The sequence below is a fragment of the Lynx rufus genome, unplaced genomic scaffold (genome assembly GCF_022079265.1).
Source record: "Lynx rufus isolate CCGP_SWC_20201006 ecotype Redwood Valley unplaced genomic scaffold, mLynRuf1.p SCAF_18, whole genome shotgun sequence".
NCBI classification, from domain to species: Eukaryota; Metazoa; Chordata; class Mammalia; order Carnivora; family Felidae; genus Lynx; species Lynx rufus.
The window spans coordinates 27708956-27721101 of NW_025814832.1; the positions used below are offsets into that span (position 1 = coordinate 27708956).

Genomic DNA, 12146 nt, shown 5'->3' on the forward strand with positions numbered 1-12146 from the left:
GAGGTGGGGGTAGGGGGTGGGTGGGGGGTGGGGCGGAGGTCGGGGCTGGGGGTGGGTGCAGGCAGGGCGTGGGTGGGGGCGGGGCGGAGGGGGACGGGCCTCTCGAGCTCCTCCTGGGTGACGCTGTCACGCCGTGTGGCTGCGCGGTGGAGGTGGGACTCAGGCAGCGGGGTTTCTGTTCGTTTTGGCCCCTGGTTTCACAGGGAAGGTTCCTGAGAAACGAAGACCTGTCTCTGGACAATTAGAGCTTTGACGGAGAGCCAGCCTTGAACCCAATTTGTCCCCGCTTCTTTAGCTGAGAAGCTGAAGGAATCTCAGTGTCCAGAGGGAATCGTTAGGACTTTGACTTTCCCCGATCGGCTTTCCAGGTGAAACTCTATCCAAGCGTGGCGGGTTCCCAGCTCCGGAGTTCCGCTCTCTGCCCGGTGGGCTTCCTGATCGGGACCCCCCCGCATCTCCTTCCCAAGGTCTCGGGCTCCGCCTGGAACCCGGTGTGTAGTCTCGCGCTGACCGTGAACGCCCCTCCCCCCCTCCCCCGACGGGTCCCCACTTCCCTCCTGTCCTCCCGGCTCAGCCCCTTCCCACCCCCCTCAAAGCCCTCCTGGTCTGAAGTCTGATGCTGGTTCTCCAAGGCGGCAAAAGTCAGACAGAGTTCTGAGTCCTTCCAAATGCTGCATGTGGTGCCGTTAAAGAGCTACCTTCTATGCTGGGATTATGTCCTTTGCACCTTGTGGTGTTAAGAGATCCCTTATTTTATAAAATAACAGTGCCCTCGGCTGGCACACGATTTAGAAACCGCGCCGACTCGGAGAATCAGTTAGTTGGCCACCCAGATTCATTCCGGACTTTCCCGTTTGGACGTTTTGCCACGTGGAGGACTCGAGGGTTCGAGGCCAAGTGAGCAGGGCTTCTAGGCAGAGTGAGGAATTAGGTGGGAGGGCCCGAGCACCCCAGTAACCCTCTCCTCCGACCTGGGCGTTGAGCGGGCATTCGTTCGACAAGCGTTGCCTGAGCACCTGCTGTAGGAGAGACACCAGGGGGGTCCTGGGGACACTGCGTGGTCCCTGCCCTCAGGTGGGGGTTGCGCTAAGACTAGAAGTCACCAAGTGCCTTCAGAGGGTGGACCACTGCCTGCCTCACATGTTTCCCCGCCCCCCCTCCCCGGCCACAGTGCTGCTGGCTTAGTAACTGGGCCTTGAGCCCCCTTCTGCTGATCGGGACAACAGCTGGCTGGTTCCACTGGCCAGGGCACGTATACCTAAACGTATGGATGTGTGTGCGCTTTCCAGGTAAATCTATATGGTGAGCATTTTAACAGTTTTGTTTGTGTGCGTGTTGCCTTCACGCTGATGAAGAACAGAATGGTAAGAAGTGTGGGAATGGATGTGTCATTCTGAATCTTTGGGGTTGGATGCAACCCTGTTTTTTTTTTCTTATGGCTGGCCCTTGTGTGTGTGTGTGTGTGTGTGTGCGCGCGCGCGCGCGCGCGCGAGGGAGGACGGAGGAGGAGGGGAAGAGAGAGAGGGAGAGGAGGGGGAGGAAGAGAGACAAGGAAATAGAGTAAGAGAGAGAGGGTGAGAGGGAGAGAAGGGGGAGGGAGAGAGGGAGAGAGGGAGAGAGACAGACAGAGTGTAGGAGAGGGAGAGGGAGGGAGAGATGGAGAGAGAGAGAACGGACGACCCACCTGGGACAGGAAACACCTCCTAGCCGGGTCGTGTGAGCCATTCTCTTTTGGCCCGAGTTTCTAGTGAGATCGGCCAAAAGAAAATCAGAATGAAAAAGGGTTTCCTGGCGGAAAAGAGACCCCCAGGCCTCCTTCCTGTCGCTCACGGGGCCCTCCCGGGGCCCTCCCTCCCCTCCACGCCACTGGTCCCCATCCATCCTTTCCTGTTCACCCACCACGTCTCCTCGGCTGGACGTGAGGAGGCTCGTATGTGACAGATGCTCCGTAAATGTTTGCTGGGGACTGGTCTTCGTCTGGCCTCCCAGGCCCCCAGAAGTGGTGACGATTTAAGCTGCATTTGCAGAGGAGGAGACAGAGGTCTGGACGGAGAGTCACCTGCTGACGGCCACGCACGTGGGATGCGGCCGGCCTGGCGCACTCGTGCCCATGTCTGGCTGGCTCCTGGCTGCACAAGCAGGGCCCTGACCCCCCCCCCCCGCCCCCCACCACCACGTGCCTCCCTCCTTCTCCAAAACCTGGGGACGCGGAGGGACCCTACAGAGCAGCCCGGACAGCCCTCGACTTTACTGCCAGAAACTGCTAGTCTGTCTGAGACGATGCTCAGGTAGACATGGCCAGAGCGTTGAGCCTGCTACAGACAGCACCCCTAGCCTGAGCAGGGGCCACGGCCAGCTGGCGAGGGGCCACGGCTGGCACTGCGTGTCCTGGCCGCAAGCGGGAGGGAGCCAGCTGGGTCTGGTCCCGGAGACTCCCCCCCACTTCCTCCTTCCACACCGGTGGTCCTTGCCTGGCAGCCTGGGGTCCGGGTGAAGGGTCTCCTTATTTTGTGCTGAACAAGGACTCGGGTGGCCCTTCAGCAGCACTGGTCTGGAGGCCCGGATCCCCAGCCGGGAGGGGACTGCTCATCTCCAGAGGTTGTCCTTGTACTAACACAGAGTGGGGCACATCGCTCCCTCCGGGGGCCTGTTGGGGGGGATTAAAACCCTCTCCTGGTCACTGCCAGGGCCTCCCAGGGGGCAACCAGGGAGCAGGACCCCCCAAGCCTGAATGAGCTTGCAGGGAGACCCAGGGTTGTGGGGTTAGGACTGGCTGGGAGAGGGAGGGAAGGCATATGAGGGGCTCTTAATGAAAAGAGGCTGCTGGGTCCCAGGCACTCATGTTAAAAAAAAAAAAAAGCCTATGGGGCGCCTGGGTGGCTCTGTCAGTTAAGTGTGCGATTCTTGATTTTAGCTCAGGTCATGATCTCAAGTTCTGTGGGATCGAGCCCCGAGTCGGGCTCTGCACTGACAGCAAAGAACCTGCTTGAGATGCTCTCTCTCTCTCTCTCTCTCAAAATAAATAAACTTAATAAAAAAATAGCCAGCCACGGGAAATAAATGACCCTTTGCCATGCTTAGAAGAAAAGTCTATGGGAAGCCAGCAACACAGAGCCCAGAGGAGAAAGCCTCCCACTGTCCAGGAGAAACTGACCCAGCACATGGTCTATTTCAACTTTGCTGATGAGGTTGGAGGGGAGGAGAAATGAGGGAGGTCTTTTCAAGCCAAAAGACGGGAGCTGTCCCCATCCCAAGCCTCTGGGTGGCTCTGGTGGGTGAGACGTGGGTTTGCGAGTTGCTCGCGTGGTCCCTGCCTCCGCTCGGCGTGTCCGGCCGCCCACGCAGGCCTGCAGTGGCCTGAGAGGCTAGTGGCCAGGCCAGGATTTATTGCTCTAGGTATCTGATCTCATTGCATTTTTTTTTTTTTAAATCTCTGCACTTCTTGGGGCGCCTGGGTGGCGCAGTCGGTTAAGCGTCCGACTTCAGCCAGGTCACGATCTCGCGGTCCGTGAGTTCGAGCCCCGCGTCAGGCTCTGGGCTGATGGCTCAGAGCCTGGAGCCTGTTTCCGATTCTGTGTCTCCCTCTCTCTCTGCCCCTCCCCCATTCATGCTCTGTCTCTCTCTGTCCCAAAAATAAATAAACGTTCAAAAAAAATTAAAAAAAAAAAATCTCTGCACTTCTTGGACACATGGCTACCAGAGGCTCAGAGGGGTTAAGACGCTTGCCTGGGGGTGCAGAGCTGGGGTTTGGACCCAGTTCTGTTTGCCTCCTGGGCTCCTGACTCTGGGGGTGGGGGGATATTCACGCCTCCGAATCTGCTGGCCTTGCTTCAAATGGTCATTCCTCCACTTACGAGACCTGTGACTTGGGATCTCTGAGAATCCATTACCCGCTATGTAAAACGAGGGAAATACCGGTCAAGTCTTCTTGGGGTTGTAGTGAGGATTAAGCAAATATACGTGAAGCCCTCAGTGGAGGGCACGCTTTTATCCATCCAGGAGTTTAGGTTTGGGAATGACTTTTCCATCAAAATTGCCTTTAAATAGAGGGGAGCTATCCAGGCAAACATAAGCAGCATCACTCAGCACGCGTTCACACACATTCTTATCTCTTCACGCACATATACATATATTTACATACACACATATTTATATTACCTCCATATGTATACATTTACATACACACAAGCATACTCACGTCTATTTATGTACACATATATATTCATATGTGCATATATTCATATCTATCCGTGCACACATATACATATATTTATATATGCATGTATATTTATATCTATCTGTCCCCGCATATATTCATATCTATCTATGTATACACACACATACACACATTCCTTTCGCTTTGCTTTTCTTGGCTGTCAAGTTGGATGTTCCTTCCTCCTCCCTAGAAATGATGGCATCAGAATGATTCCTGAAGCTAAATTTTCCACCAAGGGAAAGCAGCCTGGCCCCTGCCGGTGGGAGAGGTGGCCTCTCTCCTCTGCTGCCCCGAGCCAGCGGCCGGCCGAGAGGAGCCCGCTCAGCCCACAGCCCGGGGCCTGTCTTCCCTTCTTCCAGGAGGCAAAACGAATGCCCGATCTCTGACGTGTCAAACCAGCGAATGAGCCGGAGAACTCGGGGCCCCGAGAGCCTGACCCTCACCTACGAGGCTTAAAAATATGGTAATGCAATTAGCAGCCTCGGCAGCCTAATGAGACCTCTCTAAAATGCTGATAAAATACCACTAAAGGAAAATGCTAAAGAGCCTCTTCAAACTTCCCAAAACGTGAAGTGCGTCCTTATGGAGAAAACGCCAATCTAGTCTCCTTTCTTCGAGGTTCAAGATTAATTAGGGGCTTATTTAGTGCATGAATGAGGACGCATATGAACGCTTGGATCACAAAGCACTGAGACCAATTTTTTAATCATTTTTTTTTTTTTTTTTTTTTACAATTACATTCCTATCATAAAAGTCTTCATTAGACGTTGTCACCAGCTCGTATTGTGTTAGGGAAGTGTTACCATCCCGGGCTTTTGACAAGACTGCATTTCCTTCCCATTAAAGAGGGCTCTCATAACAAAAGCCTTTTCTTTCTTCCTAACAGCTAAGGGCTGTGGCTTGGAAGGCTGGTCTAGGCTCCAGGGGAAATTGAACGCCCTCCTTGCTCACAGCCCCAGCACGCCGGCCTTTTCCGTAGACGCGGCCTCTTCCCAAGCAAGGCCAACGGGGTGCGGGGCAAGCGCACCCGGCCCCCCAGCCCGCCGGACCGTGTGTTCCTTGACACAGCCCTTTGCGACGACGAGACAGGCTTGGGGAGGAGAGTGAGTCCTGCACCCCATTCGCCCCGCTCCCTGCAAACAGCCGTTGAGTGGAAACCAGTCTGAACAGCCCCCTTGGTACTATCAACCCATCCGTCCCTCCTTTTGGTAAAGGTCGTGGTGTACCCACTGGTGTTATGCACTCCTAGGGGCTGGGGTGCCGCAGTGAGTCCTGGGCGACCCTGCCTAGCCTGCCTGCCTCCTGGGGGCCCCCAGCTCAACCCGCAGGTGCCCGCCCGCCCAGCAGGTGCACCCTTGGTCGGCCCCGCGGGGCTTTCCAGCCCTGGCCAGCTCTGGGCTGTAAGAGGCAGACAAAAAAACAAACAAACAAACAAACAAACAAAAAACCAACAAAGGAAGTCTGAACCACGCTCCCCGCTGCCCTGAGGGGAGGCTCCGCCCGGAGGAGCACCTGGAAATCCTTCCTGCTCGACTTGATGGCTCAGAGAATGCCACCATTATAAACCAGTTGGGGTGTGTACCTGTAGGGCGGTGGGGGGTGGGATGTGGTCCTTTGCTTAGCCGTGTGACCTTGAACTTGTCCCTCAACCTCTCTGGACTTCCGTATCCTCCTGTGTAAGATAGGAAAAAAAAAATCATACTTTGCAGCTCTGTAATGCAGATTACATTTTTACGGATGTAGCTAGAGCTATGCTTTCCTGTATATTTTCTTTCCTTCTTTTTTTAAATATTTACATATTTTTGGAGAGTGCAAGTGAGGGAGGGGCAGAGAGAGGGGGACAGAAGATCTGAAGCAGGCTCTGTGCGGACAGTCTTGACAGCTTTGAGCCCGATGCGGGGCTCGAACCCACGAACCGCGAGATCATGACCTGAGCCAAAGTCAGACGCTCAACCGACTGAGCCACCCAGGCGCCCCTCTTGTGCATTTTCTATGGGCATGGGGCATGCCTGCTGTTTAACACCTGGAACAGCGTGGGGTACATAGAGGGCCCTCAACAAACGGTGGTCACCGTGCATCCCGAGTGCTTATGCAGTGGACAAAGGTGATGTCTGCTGTGGAGCCCCAGCACAGGCAGATCACGACCAGAAAAGATCACGGTAACTTGCAAATCTCTGCAGTCGACCCTGGTCTACAGCTCCATGAGCAGGAGAATGTAGGTGCTTAGAAGAACCCCGGGAAACGTGGCATCCGAGGGCCGGTCAGGCCCGTGGGGGGGGGCAGCCCCCTGCCTTCCACGAAGCCCTGTTCCCTGTCCCATCGCCAGAGCACGCTGTCCTTGTTGCACTTGAAGGAGACGGTGGCCTTCAGAGCGCAGGGAGGGCTCAGCTACCAGATGACAACAGGAGATTCAGAGAGCTCGGATTTGCATCCACTTTGCATCTCATTTGCATAGGACCGCAGCCTGCCTAGCCCATGCCTCCTGCTCATCCTCTTTGGGGTGACGGTGGGGGGCTCCTCAGTGCTCTGTCCTCTGGGGAGGAGGAGGGAGGCCAGCAGGAGGAGGACGGGGTCCCTGCCCAGGGCTGCAGGGGCAAGGATCGGCTCTCCTGAAGTACCCTGGAAAATTGCCAGTGGGCAGGAAGTTCCTCTTTTTTCCGGGGGATCATTTTCTCTCTTAAGCCAAGAGCTCACTGTGCTAACGAAGTGGCCCTTGTGGCTTAATGTCTCTCTGGGTCACTCGGTTTCTGCGGCTGCCAGGGGCACAGCGGTCCTGAGTGCTCTAGAAAAGGGGGAGACGCGCTGTCCTGGGTTTGAATGAAATTCTTTCTAGAGAAATTCTTTCATTACCATCACGACAGGTGACAGAAGGCTCAGCCGGCCCCTTCCGGTGCCAGGCTGGCGGGCTTGCACGCCCCCTCCCTGTGGCAGGCCAGGCAGAACGCAGGGTCTGGGGGCGTTGGGAGCCCCCCAGGACCTACCCCGGGCTTCCTGATGGGGGAGATTCATCCCAGAGGGTCTGAAGCTTTTACCCTTTCCAGGTTTCGAGCGCGGAGAGAGACGGGGGCTGAACTTTGTGTGTGACACTTCAGTCCTGGAAGGTGGGAAACAACCGTGGAGGCAGCTGTGTGTGTCACCTGTCTTTCCTCCTTGGAAAATGGACAGTAGCTGAGCAAGGTGACTAGAGAGGGCTTCGACACCCAGCAAACAGCTATCCCTGCCTGGAGCTTTAGGGGAGGCGGCTGGTCCTGCGTCCAGGGCTTGACAAGGGCAGATCCCAGCTCTGCCCCTTGCCCTTCTGTGACCCCGGGCCAGTCCTGAACCTCTCTGAGTCTTCTTAAAAATTTTTAAAAAATATTTATTTACCTTTGAGAGAGAGAGAGAGAGAGAGAGAGAGAGAGAGAGACACACAGAATCCGAAGCGGGCTCCAGGTTCTGAGCTGTCAACACAGAGCCTGACATGGGGCTTGAACTCCCGGACCACAGGATCACGACCTGAGCTGAAGCCGGACGCGTAACCGACTGAGCCACCCAGGGGCCCCTGAACGTCTGAGTCTTAGCTTCCTGCTGCCCCATAAGCACGACACCATCTTGAGATCGATAATTATTAGCAAAGCTGAGGTCCAGGGGTCAGTGGCAACTGCCCCTCCGGACGGGGTGTTCTCAGGGCATAAGCCTCCCCCTTTCCTACCCCACCCCCTCCTTGGTTTAACTGGTTCAGCGTTTAGGGCAAAAATCAACCCTCACCCAGAGGATGTAGAGGGGGTGGGTCCTGGGATCTGACCTCAGCTGGTGCCTGTCACTTATTCTCCCCTTGCTCTGCCAAAGGGGAGGCCAGGCTGGGGCCTCAGCCCTGCCTGCTACCAGGTGCCGACGGCTCCAAAGAAGCCCATGGCACCTGTCCCCCTCCCCACACTCGGAGAGGGAAGGGGGGTTGGGGAGGGGAGCTGAGACCTGGGAAACACCCAGCAATAAAGGACTTTAAAATAGATTTACTTTAATTATATACTTCGATAATTTGGAACAGCTTCCGATCCTATTATTAAATTACAACAGTAACTCATCTAATGGATTTTCACCGAGAAAACATTCATTTTATTTTATTGTGTTTTTGTGCTGCCGTCTATGACGAAGGCCGTAAGTTCTAGCCCTGTCCCCGGCATGGGCCGCCCAGGGGATGCGGGGTGGGGAGGGGGCTCCGAAGAGCAGGTGGGGATGCTGCCTGCTGGCTCAGGGCAGGGCAGCGGGGTGGGGGGGGGGCACTGTCAGCCCCGAGGAGCTCACGGTGCAGGGCTGGCCTAAAGTCCAGTCCCGTGCTTGAGTGTGGCGGGAGGGGCAGAAGCTGTCATCAAGGCCCCTCCCGCAGGAGTGCTCAGAGTCTGGAAGATTCCGGGCTTGGTGGAGCTCACCGTCACTCACGGAATCACTGCTGTCTGTTGGCTCAATGGAATCTCTTTCTTTTCATGCAGCTTTAACAAGGAGCCTATCCAATGCCCTAGAATGAAGCAAAGCCTTCCTAAGCTCACTCTTGTCTGGCAAAGCAAAGGACTGTCCAGAGGTCCTTTGAAGTGACAAAAATACACTGGTACCAGTTGTGGGCACCTTCCAACGTTCTGAAAAATCCCTGATTTCTGCCAAACAGCGCGGCCTGAGGCCAAGCATCCAAGCATGAGAGATGATTACCCACAATCCCGCAGTGAGCAAGCTAGCAAGAGAGAGAGAGACAGAGAGAGAAGAATCATTTGACTCCGTTGTGATCACGTGACATTCAATGTCACGTACTACTCGTACTGCAAGGCCTTGCTCGTTTATCAAGTTAAAATTTATTAGAGGGGCGCCTGGGTGGCTCAGTCAGTTAAGCACGTGACTCTGGCTCAGGTCACGATCTCGCGGTCCGTGGGTTCGAGCCCCGCGTCGGGCTCTGTGCTGACCGCTCGGAGCCTGGAGCCTGCTTCGGATTCTGTGTCTCCCTCTCTCTCTGCCCCTCCCCTGCTCACGCTCTGCCTCTCTCTGTCTCAAAAATACATAAATGTTAAAAAAAATTTTTTTTCTTAAATTTATTAGAAATGTTTGCTTGTCGGGGCACCTGGGTGGCGCAGTCGGTTAAGCGTCTGACTTCAGCCAGGTCACGATCTCGCGGTCCGTGAGTTCGAGCCCCGCATCGGGCTCTGGGCTGATGGCTCAGAGCCTGGAGCCTGCTTCCGATTCTGTGTCTCCCTCTCTCTCTGCCCCTCCCCCGTTCATGCTCTGTCTCTCTCTGTCCCAAAAATAAATAAACGTTGAAAAAAAAAAATTGTTAAAAAAAAAAAAAAAAGAAATGTTTGCTTGTCTTGCAAAATACTCGCAGCACAAGTGACTCGCAATCCGAGGTTTTAGTGACATTGTCAGAATTCCGTCAGCGCTCCTGTGAGGTAGTTTCAATCATTATTCTTCCTCATTTACATGCAAGGAAACTGAGGCGCAGGTCAGCTTAGTAGATGTATAAGTTCTGAGTGCCCGGCGGAGAACTTGACCTAGATGTAACCCTGAAACCCAGGCTGGTCTCGGCTGGTTCCCAGAGGTTAGCGTGCCAAGGCCACCTGGACAGGGCCCCAGTGTGCAGAGGGCTGGCCGGTTGGCATCTCCGGTGGCTCCGCTATGTGAGAAGAACTGGCAGGTGGCCTCCCTGGAGACCCGTGTTGCTGCCGCAGGGCCTCCTGGTGGCCGTGCCTGGCCCCGCCCCCTCGGGGATGGGGACCCGGCCCAGACTCAGGTCTGACGCGTGGGCCCGGCTGTCCAGGCCCTGCCCTCACTCTGCCCCACCTGCCCAGTCCCGCCTGTGTCCTTCCTACAGCGGTCCCCTGGGCTGCTGCACCTGCAGCCCATGCCACCTGTCGCACAAGGGACCTTGTCCTATCCCGCTCTGTGCCCCCCGGGCCCTCGTGGTCCTCTGTGGCCCCTCTGTGTTGTCCCCGGCATTTCCTAGGCTCCCACTTGGCCTTACTCTCCGGCTCTAAGGAGATCAGGGTCCACTCAGCTCCTAGGCGCCCTCTGACTCAGGGCTGCACCTAGAGGGGGGCACCTGCCTCACCCCTGCCTCACCCCAGGCCCAGGGCATCTGCTGTGCCGTAGTCACAAACCTCGCCCGGCACCCAGGTCACTCCCCCCACCCTCATGCTTTAGGGGGTGGGTCTGCACCCTGGTTCCAGCTCGGGGGTCCTCCCCTCTCCCACCCCAAGCGGCCCCAAGCCCCCAGCCCGCGGGTCCCCGGAGATCTGGCAGGGAGGAGGTGAGAGGGGAAAACGCACGCTCACCTGCACACTGTTCCGCAGGGACCAGGTCGCATGGGCCAGGCACATTAGAAAAGCAGAGGACAGGGGGCGCCTGGGTGGCTCAGTCGGTTAAGCGTCCGACTTCAGCTCACGTCACGATCTCGCAGTCCGTGAGTTCGAGCCCCGCATCGGGCTCTGGGCTGACAGCTCAGAGCCTGGAGCCTGTTTCGGATTCTGTGTCTCCCTCGCTCTCTGCCCCTCCCCCGTTCATGCTCTGTCTCTCTCTGTCTCAAAAATAAAGAAACGTCTAAAAAAAAAAAAAAAAGAAAAGCAGAGGACCGAACGCCTCCCTCCCTAAGCTGCGGAGAGAGACAGCGAGGCAGGTCAGAATAAATGAATGCCACACCTCGGTGTGTTCCTCAACGAATCCCTGGCAACGGAGCGTCCTCCTAATAAACAAATGAACGAGGGCAATTCAGCAGCCACTCGAGGCCGGGTGTGAGGTTGGCACTCGCACCAGAGGCGTGAGGATGTTTGTGGGAAGCAGGTGGAAAATTGCTCGGGAGGACGAGTGTAATTAATGGATAAACTCGAGCACCTTAAGGCAAATTAATTTGTCTCCAGCCTTGAGCTGCTCAGCCCGGGGATCCGGGGAGGAGAAGGGGAGGAGGTGGGTTGTGCTTGTTACCTCCCGATTTGCCATCCCCTCCCCGAGAGCCCAGGTGCCTTCATCTGTCGGCCAGGCGCCTCGCGGTCCCCTTCTCCTGGCGCGGGGAGTGCCTGGTGGCCAGGGTGCGGACCCGTCTCGTCCCCGTGGTGTGCACGTCGGAGGTTTCCAGCAGCTCTGCTGTTCTTGCGGGAGCAGCTTCAAGCTGCTCGGAACACCGATATCCTGGCGCCCTTGCTGACCGTCCCGGAACACGTCCTCTGCTCCTTCCGTGTCGCCGTCTGGCTACGCGCTGTTTCCAGCGCTGCTTCTGACGCACTCCCTCCGCCACACATGAACATCCTTCGTGGGCCGAGTCTTGGTTCGGGGAGCGGGCCGGGGACGCGGAGGACCCAGCATCTGTGCGGCTCTGGGCCGACTCTGGGGTTCTCGGAGGGTGTTTCAGGAGCAGAGTGAGTCTTGATTATGAGATTAAAATCACTTTGTGCTGTCTCTTGGTGGGGAGCTTTTATTTCTGATCTGGTTTATTGACCACTGATTTCTATTTTTTTTTGACGTTTATTTATTTTTGGGACAGAGAGAGACAGAGCATGAACGGGGGAGGGTCAGAGAGAGAGGGAGACACAGAATCCGAAACAGGCTCCAGGCTTTGAGCGGTTATCACAGAGCCCGACGCGGGGCTCGAACTCACGGACCGCGAGATCATGACCTGAGCCGAAGTCGGCCGCTTAACCGACTCAGCCACCCAGGCGCCCCGACCACTGATTTCTAAATTACGGCCCTTACCTTTACCCAACGTTGCCTTCCAGGTACGGTTTCCCCGGAGGCATATGGAGCCTGCAGGGTGTTGATTAGAGAGCGAATGCAGGGAGGGAAGCAGGAGCCCGTTGGAGGGAGAGTCTGGCCCTCAGAGCCCGCCGGTCCTTCGTGCCCTCCATCGATGGGACTTCGGATGCAGCCCCCCACCCCAGGGAAGGGCGAGGCCTTTCTGCAGCCGAGGCCATCCCTGAGC

The 12146-nt window shown here is 56.2% G+C and overlaps 1 non-coding gene across 1 annotated transcript; it reads right to left on the reverse strand.

Moving 5' to 3' along the window:
- Positions 1–6103: 6103 nt before the first annotated feature.
- On the reverse strand, positions 6104–6188 carry TRNAQ-UUG (transfer RNA glutamine (anticodon UUG)). Its single transcript has one exon. It is a non-coding gene; the product is annotated as a tRNA-Gln (tRNA).
- Positions 6189–12146: the final 5958 nt, after the last annotated feature.